We start from the raw sequence: 8,117 nt of genomic DNA on the forward strand, positions 1-8,117 counted from the left end.
AAGCTTCGCAGTTCACGAAAAACGCGTCACCATCAGCGAAATATTCTCACTACCATTGCCGTTGCGTGGGTTCTCTCAAACACACAAGCGAACCAGGAGGCTTGCAGATTCTGCGGCGCAATTTACTAAGCTGTGCTGTCTACGTTAAAGAACCCCAGATGGTCCCAATTTGCGGCGTCTTCCACTAAGGCGTGCCTCAAGATTGGATCGTGTTTTCGGCACGTGAAACCCCACAATGTATCTTTTTTTATGTAATCTGCGCTCCTTTAAGCTACGCAATTGCTTAGGCAAAACTTTCTTGCTCTAGAATAACGGTGGAACCGAAATGGCAGTGCATTCAGCTTACGGCGTCGTATCAGAGCGAGGAGTACGCATAGTTCGAATTGAACAACAAAAAAATGAAAGAAGTGGGGTCAGCTAATAACGTGATCGCACATCATGCATAATTAGTTGAGGCTAACTTCTTACGGCAAATCAATGCACGTCCTCATACACAGCTTACTTTGCCGGGTTTTTGCTACAGCGTCTACAAGTGCAACTGCTCTCGCCCATTCACCGCATGCAACATCGTCAAAAGAATGCCAGTGGAAGTTTCCCGCATTTTTCGCACATTTCTGTGAGACACATGACTAATGGACACACGGTGGCACACTTGGCGCCGACAGACTCTCAGGCCGAGCAATTGCCTCCCAGGTCTGCCATGCTAACACTGCCTGTAGCGACGTCACCACCTGCACGATATAAAAAGCTACTAAACGTCTTTATTTCAATAGTAATTACGGGAAAATAAAGAAAGCTGCATAACGTATAGTTCACGTGGCTTCGAAGGAAGGCGACCAGCACCCGAATGTCATCGGTGTGGTATGTGATAGCACTGTAAATGGTTGCAGGTGTGGTTCTAATGCCGCACACAAGCTTAATATCATCTCCATCGGCAATCGGTACCGTTAAGGGGCTGCTTAACAATGTTGTCAAATGTCAACCGACGACGAAAAGCGCGCATCCATCACACAGGATTTCTGTCGAGGACAAGAAGAGCTATGACAGCTGCCCTAAAAGGGAAATGCAGAAAGAAGTCATGGCAACCGACACTCCCCAATTATTAAATTAAATTACGGAATTTTACGTGCGAAAACCACTTTCTGATTATGAGGCACGCCGTTGTGGAGGACTTCAGAAATTTCGACCACTTGGGGTTCTTTAACGTGTACCTAAATTTATGTACACGGGTGTTTTCGCATTTCGGCCCCATCGAAATGCGGCCACCGTGGCCGGGATTCTATCCCTCGACCTCGTGCTCAGTAGCCCAACATCATAGCCACTGAGCAACCGCGGCGGGTACTCCGCATTTATGAACTAAATCTTCGCTGCGTTATATCCCCGCACGCAAGTTTCGCTGCCTATCTAACTTTGACGTCGTATCAGCGTTAATCGCTTCTTCTTGACTTCTACTCAGCTGGTAAAACACGATGATGCCTAGCGTCAGGTCAAGAATTTGTTTTGCAGGCTCAGACGGCCACTTTCTGACAGGCAAAATTCGCAAAGGCGCGTACTCTTCGATTTTGGAGACTGGTAATAAATTGTAGCAGGTCCCTATCGCACGCTGTATGTCATAGCCCAAGTGGCACCTCATAGAAGTCAAGGTTAATCAGTGAACATCACCACAATGTCCAGCGCCAACATTCACATAAATTTACCAGCGCATAAAAACAGACTTTCAAGTGCACATCCAAATACTGCACAGCACCCTACACGGCGTAGATAACGGTTTAACATTCTTGCTGGTTTCGGACCAAATCAGTTCAAATCTTCCGTCTTGCGGCACTGACCCATTTTGTTTGCTTGGAGCAGTCACTGCACATATAGTACAAGGACAAAGTTGGGGGAGGGGCGGATTCAATCGGCGGCACACACTGCTCCATAAACATGCGAATGCAGCCTCGTAGCACGAAGTGAACTGTAGCTCGAGAGTAACAGTGCGGGGAAATTCAGGGCAAATTTCGATCTTGTAAAAATAATAAGCCTATTTTTGTGTCCACTACAGGACGAAAGCCTCTCGTAGCGATCTCTATTGCCTCTCACCTGAGCTAGCTGATTCCAAGTTATGCCTGCAAATTCCCTTATTTCATTCCTCCACCTAAATTTCCGCCGTCAAAGACAGCGCGTCCTTTGTCCTAGGAACCCACTCTGTATTTCTCATGGACCACCGATCATATTCCGTACGAATTACGTGGCCTGCCTAGCTCCAGTTTGTCCTCTCAATTTTCATTACGACTACCCCCGTTTGCTTTTTGATTCACACCGCTTTCTTCTTGTCTCTTAAGGTTATGCCTAACCTTTCTCGTTCCATCACTTGTATGAGCTGTCCTTGTTCTCAAGCTTCATAGCTAGCCTCCAATCTTCTGCCCCATATTCTAGTACTCGAAGAACGTAATGATTACACACTTTCGCTTGGAACGACAGCGATGACCTGCCGTTCATGATTTGGTAATGCTGGCCGCATGCGTTCCGACCCATTTTCATTATTCTGTAAGTTTCCTGTTCATGACCTGCGTTCTCTATGAGTAATTGACCCAGGTAAGCTTACTCCTGCACATAATTACTGCAGGAGTGTCAGGCTTACTGCCACAGTTTAGAGTCAGGGTGGTGGGGCATGGCCCCTTTCAATTTTTATGTAGATGCTGACCTCCCCCCCCCCCCTTGTGTGGGGCAATTCTAACTTTACAATTTTTAATACTGGTATGATCATGATTAATCGGTTGATGTGGCATAAACAAAAACAGGAACGCAGCTAATGTTGTACAGCTGCATGCATTTCCCTGAGGTGCTGCAAACAACAGTCACTATCATTGTTCGAGTAATATTCTTCACACAAGATGAACGAAAACAAAGGAAACCGAGGGCTCGACGGTAATTAGTCATATCACATGAAGCTAACAAACAAAGGACACCATAGTGGAAATTACTTCTACTTATTAATTCAATAAAAGAAATGATGGATGAATAGTTGATGAACGATCAACCGGCCGCTGATAGGAAACAAACCCACGTCTTCGCATTACCTGTGCGATGCTCTTACAAAGTGACTTATCACGGCGCTGTTTTCCCCTCAACTTTCTGAGGTAATACACATTATCTGCTAGAACTAAACCTGGATGTGTTAGACAGTGCATTCGCTCACGGCCTTGATGGCGGATGCCTTCAGGTAGCATGTGTTGGTTTATTAACCAGTTGTCTTCGCCCAAACACATCACGTGCATGTGATAACTGCGGCAGAAAAGATGTTGCGCATCCGCCGTCAAGGCCGTGAGTGGTGGCGCTGCTAACACTGCCACATTTAGTTCCAGCAAATCAACATAAATACCTTAGAAAGTGGATGGCAAAACGGCGCCGCGGTGACTGAAATGGTAAGAGCATCGCACGCATAATGTGATGACGTGAGTTCGTACCCCACCTGCGGCCAGTTGTCTTTTTCATTTATTTTAACTTCCAATAATTCATCCTATCTTTTTTTAAGTAATAAGTACAAGTACTTTCTCCTATGCGGACCTTATTGTCATTGTTTATCTGCTTTTTATGATTTTACACAACGTACTACTGTTTCATACCTCAACGTGAAGACAACTGCTCATGAATTAGTGTATATTCACCTTGGTTTCCTAAGGTTACCAGTTATTACAGAACACCCAATATAAAGTTATTTCATTCTAGAGAAAGTTGCTTCACTACAATGCTTTTTCTGCATTAGTAAAGTAATGTTAAAGCGAACGTCCCAAGCACAACTTATTTGGCGAGTGAAACGTCCCCGGCCTAAGCTTCAGTAAAGTCCTGGTATTTTTACAACGCGCTTCTTGTATTTGACCTGTTTCACTTTAAGATCCTGTGATTCTATATGCTATATATGAGCGTTTGTGAGTGTGCGCGATATACTGGTCACCGTCGTATGAGCGCGACAGATAATAAAAATAGGCCCCCCTCCACTGAAGGGCGACGTTCAGTCCTGCTTATTGCCGTTCATAAGTGCTTGTTCACTTGACAGGTTATTGAACTTCATTTTTATAGTCTGTATAATAATCGCCAACCTCAAACTCTTAAACTTTCGCTGTTAAGCTCCTCAATCTATTAGTTGTTGCGATATGCCCCGGCGTTGCTGAACAGGACAATATCATCGGTAAGCTAAACCTTATTGAGATATTCGCTGTTTATCGTCGTTTCTAATCCTTCCAATATATCAGCTTGAATATTTTTGCCAAGGATGTAGTGAATATTATTGGAGAAGTTGTCTCTCCTTGCCTCAACTTTCACTGAGGCAGAGTCCAAGTCTGGGGAGTTACGGATACGTTCACTGTGGCTGAACCTAAATATGGGGTCTACACATAAATGAAAGAATTGTTTAGGTGTTAGCCGAATGCTGCAAGTACCACAGCCTTGATGTGGATTTCGTTCAGCCATTCAGTGCAATACATAGGTTATGCACTTATAACACCAATTACAAACACAGTCGTAGACCGTGGTTGCTTAGTGGCTATGGTCTTTGGCTGCTAAGCATGAGGTCACAAGATCGAATCCCAGCGATGGTGGCCGTATTTCGATGGGGAAGAAACGCGAAAACACCCATGTACTTAAATTTAGGTGCATGTTACAGAATGCCTCGTGGTGCAGCTTATTCCGGAGTCCCCCACAACAGCGCGTCTCATTATGAAATCGTGGTTCTGCCACATAAAACCTTATAAATAACTTTTTAAAACACAAAGTTGTGGCTTCGTTCAAACGCTCTCAATGAAGTGGTCGAATGGTGCACCACCGGGAGCACACAAAAATGGCACAATTCGAGCAACGCAAATGGTTATCTTACTGATAACACGCATTTTACTGACCCCGCTCAGTTTCCTGCACGCTTCAAATTGTTCACTCCGAGATTCCAGGCCACTGTGACCGGCTTTCTCACGCCATCATGTTGACTTGACTACTGCTCAGCAGGCATGGAGCAATTTAAGATTGTTGCTGGCCAGAAGAAAATTCTTGTGGAGTCACTAATGCCTATGAAGGCTGTTTTTTGAGTAAAGGGAAACAAGAGAAGAAAATATCAGTCGAAGCGACTGAAAGACATGAGTGACATCATGTTGTTGAGCATTGATGTTAGCCTGGGATTTGGAATAAGCATCTCCGCGCAATCATTAGACGACGATACCTGTTGGCTGCTGTCGCTTTTCGTTTTGTCGTCTCGTCTTCCCATGACGCTTTGCTATGAACTTTCAAAAACCTAGCTGCATCCTTATTAGCGTTATGCAACGCACGTTTTCACTAAAATCGACGTGTCTCTATTAATACTCATCGGTGTGGTTATGTATATATATATATATATATTGTTACGGTGAAGTGAAGGAAGAAGTTGAATTGGACTAGAGGAAGACGAAGCCTGGCAGTTGCCTGAACGCCATATACACCGTTTGTAAATATACGTTATTTTACACTCGTGAGCCTGCTTTCTTCCCGCAACATTTTGGTGGAAGGTGCGCGGTACAACCACGGAAATTCGGAGCGGACGTCATCTACCTGCCGCCACAATGGAAAATCAACCGACACAAGCGACAACGCCTCGGCAGCCCGTGACAACGGTCATCCTCACTCATCCGCGGGACCCAGGGACATTTTGTGGCACGGACAACGCCGACGTCGAGGACCGGCTTACGATGTACGAGCGAGTGTGCGACAACAACAGGTGGGATCCAACAATGATGCTGGCAAACATGTTATTTTATCTGAGGGGAGCTGCGAAGCAATCGTACAACACACATGAAGCTGATCTAACGAGCTGGTATGTCTGCAAAGAAAAAATGCGAGACCTGTTTGGCAGACCTGTCGGTCGTCAGCTGGAAAAAAAGAACTTGCGTGCCGCGCTCAGACGTCCAAAGAATCCTATGTCGTGTACATACAGGATGTGCTGGTCCTCTGTCGCAAGGCTGATGACAACAGGACCAAGGCAGACAAGATTGGTCATTTATTGAAAGGTATTGCAGACGATGCCTTCAATATCCTGATGTGTAAGGAGTGCCGGTGCTTCGAACAAGCGAAGGACCGCCGCGTCGGTTAAGCTTTCGACCGATTGTCCAATACCGCCGCGACATCTTGCGAAGACCCGCCGCGGTTCATTCAGCCCACAGGACCGGAAGAAATAACGCGCATCGTTCGCCGTGAGCTTGAGGCCATGGCCCCGGCTCCAGTTCGTTCAGATTGTCGGGAAAGCGTACCCGCTGTCTCCCTTATACAAGCGGTCTTTCGGGAGGAAATAGCAAGTTTGGCCATTCCATCGCTGTGGTCGGTCCGCCATACAAACACCTACCAAATTTGTCCGACCACTCGCTCCCACACGCGAAGCTTTCCGCCACTCCGTCGCAACCCAGCTGACTGGCGCACAGCGAATGATAAACCCATCTGTTTTAATTGTTCCGGTATTGGACACATCGCCCGTCATTGCCGGAACCAGTGGCCGTCGCCTCCCCGGTGGCCGTCTCCGAGTCACTACCGCCAAGTACCAGACAATCGTACTTTCTCGCCCTATACGCCGACTAGGAACATCAACGCCGACAGTGCTCCACCAAGATCCAGCCACTCCCCATCTCCGCAAGGCCGTAGGTCCCGTTCGCGTCTTGTTCACCGCTCTTCGTCCCCTTCTGCAACCGGTCGCTTCGCTTTGGGAAACTAGGCGGTGAGAGCTCCGACCCGGCCCACAAATCCTCTGTTGACCCTACCTACATGTGGAAACCTACTGGACATTGAAGTTGATGGCGTTCCTGTTAGATATCTCGTTGGTACAGGAGCGCAGCTTTCACTTACGAGCGCTGCTCTCCGCCGAAGGCTCAAAAAGGTTCTGACACCCGCCGTACTGTGCACTGTGCGAGTCGTCAATGGGAGTACGTCACCTGCCCTCGGAATGTGCACAGCACGTGTGACTATTGGGGGCCATTATACCGTTGTTCTATTTATCGTACTTGAACACTGTCCACACGACCTAACTCTCGGCCTCGACTTCCTTTCGAAACACTCTGCCCAAATTGACTGCTCCGCACGTGTTGTACAGTTGGATCTGCCGCTTCCTGCCGACGCAACCACTTGTGCTTCACACCGCTTATGTTCTGCTGAATTTGCAAGGCTGTCTCCACAGGCGGCTAGAAATGTCCTCCTGACGCCCTGTCCTCCCGTGCCTGATGGCGAGTACGTCGTGTCGCCGCTTACTTACATGCTTTTGTCGCGTAATATTGCCCTACCAAGCACCTTAATCCGGATCCGCGAAAACTGCGCTCGCTTGCCCATCCTCAATTTAGCATTTTCGTCACATGTGCTGCCACACGGTATCGCTATGGCGCATATCACTCCTTTGGAAGAATTTCAGGGTTCTTTTTTGACCTCTGAATCCTTCCTTCGTGCCGACGCAACCACTTGTGCTTCACACCGCTTATGTTCTGCTGAATTTGCAAGGCTGTCTCCACAGGCGGCTACAAATGTCCTCCTGACGCCCTGTCCTCCCATGCCTGATGGCGAGTACGTCGTGTCGCCGCTTACTGGCGTGGTTTTGTCGCGTAATATTGCCCTACCGAGAACCTTAATCCGGATCTGCGAAAACTGCGCTCGCTTGCCCATCCTCAATTTAGCATTTTCGTCACATGTGCTGCCACACGGCATCGCTATGCCGCATATCACTCCTTTGGAAGAATTTCAGGTTTCATTTTTGACCTCTGAATCCTTCCTCAGTACGAACGGACCTTTGTCACCCACTCCTTCGTACTCGACGCCTGCGGACGATGTTCCTAAGATGATCACCCCTGACCTTCCTTCCGAGCAAACAGCAGCTCTCCGTCACCTCCTGTCATCTTATCGGGACATCTTTGATTTGGACGACCGTCCACTTGGCCAGACATCTGTTGTCACCCATCGCATCAACACCGGTGACGCCAACCCCATTCATAGGCGGCCATATACTGTCTCCGCAACAGAAAGGGCCATCATGCATACAGAAAGAGGGAGACAGGATGACGGACAAAGACATCACTGAACCATCCAGCAGCCCGTGGGCATCATCGGTTGTCTTAGTAAAGAAAAAAGACAACTCAAGGCGC

This window comes from Dermacentor andersoni, chromosome 3, assembly GCF_023375885.2.
Source record: "Dermacentor andersoni chromosome 3, qqDerAnde1_hic_scaffold, whole genome shotgun sequence".
In the NCBI taxonomy this organism is placed as follows: domain Eukaryota; kingdom Metazoa; phylum Arthropoda; class Arachnida; order Ixodida; family Ixodidae; genus Dermacentor; species Dermacentor andersoni.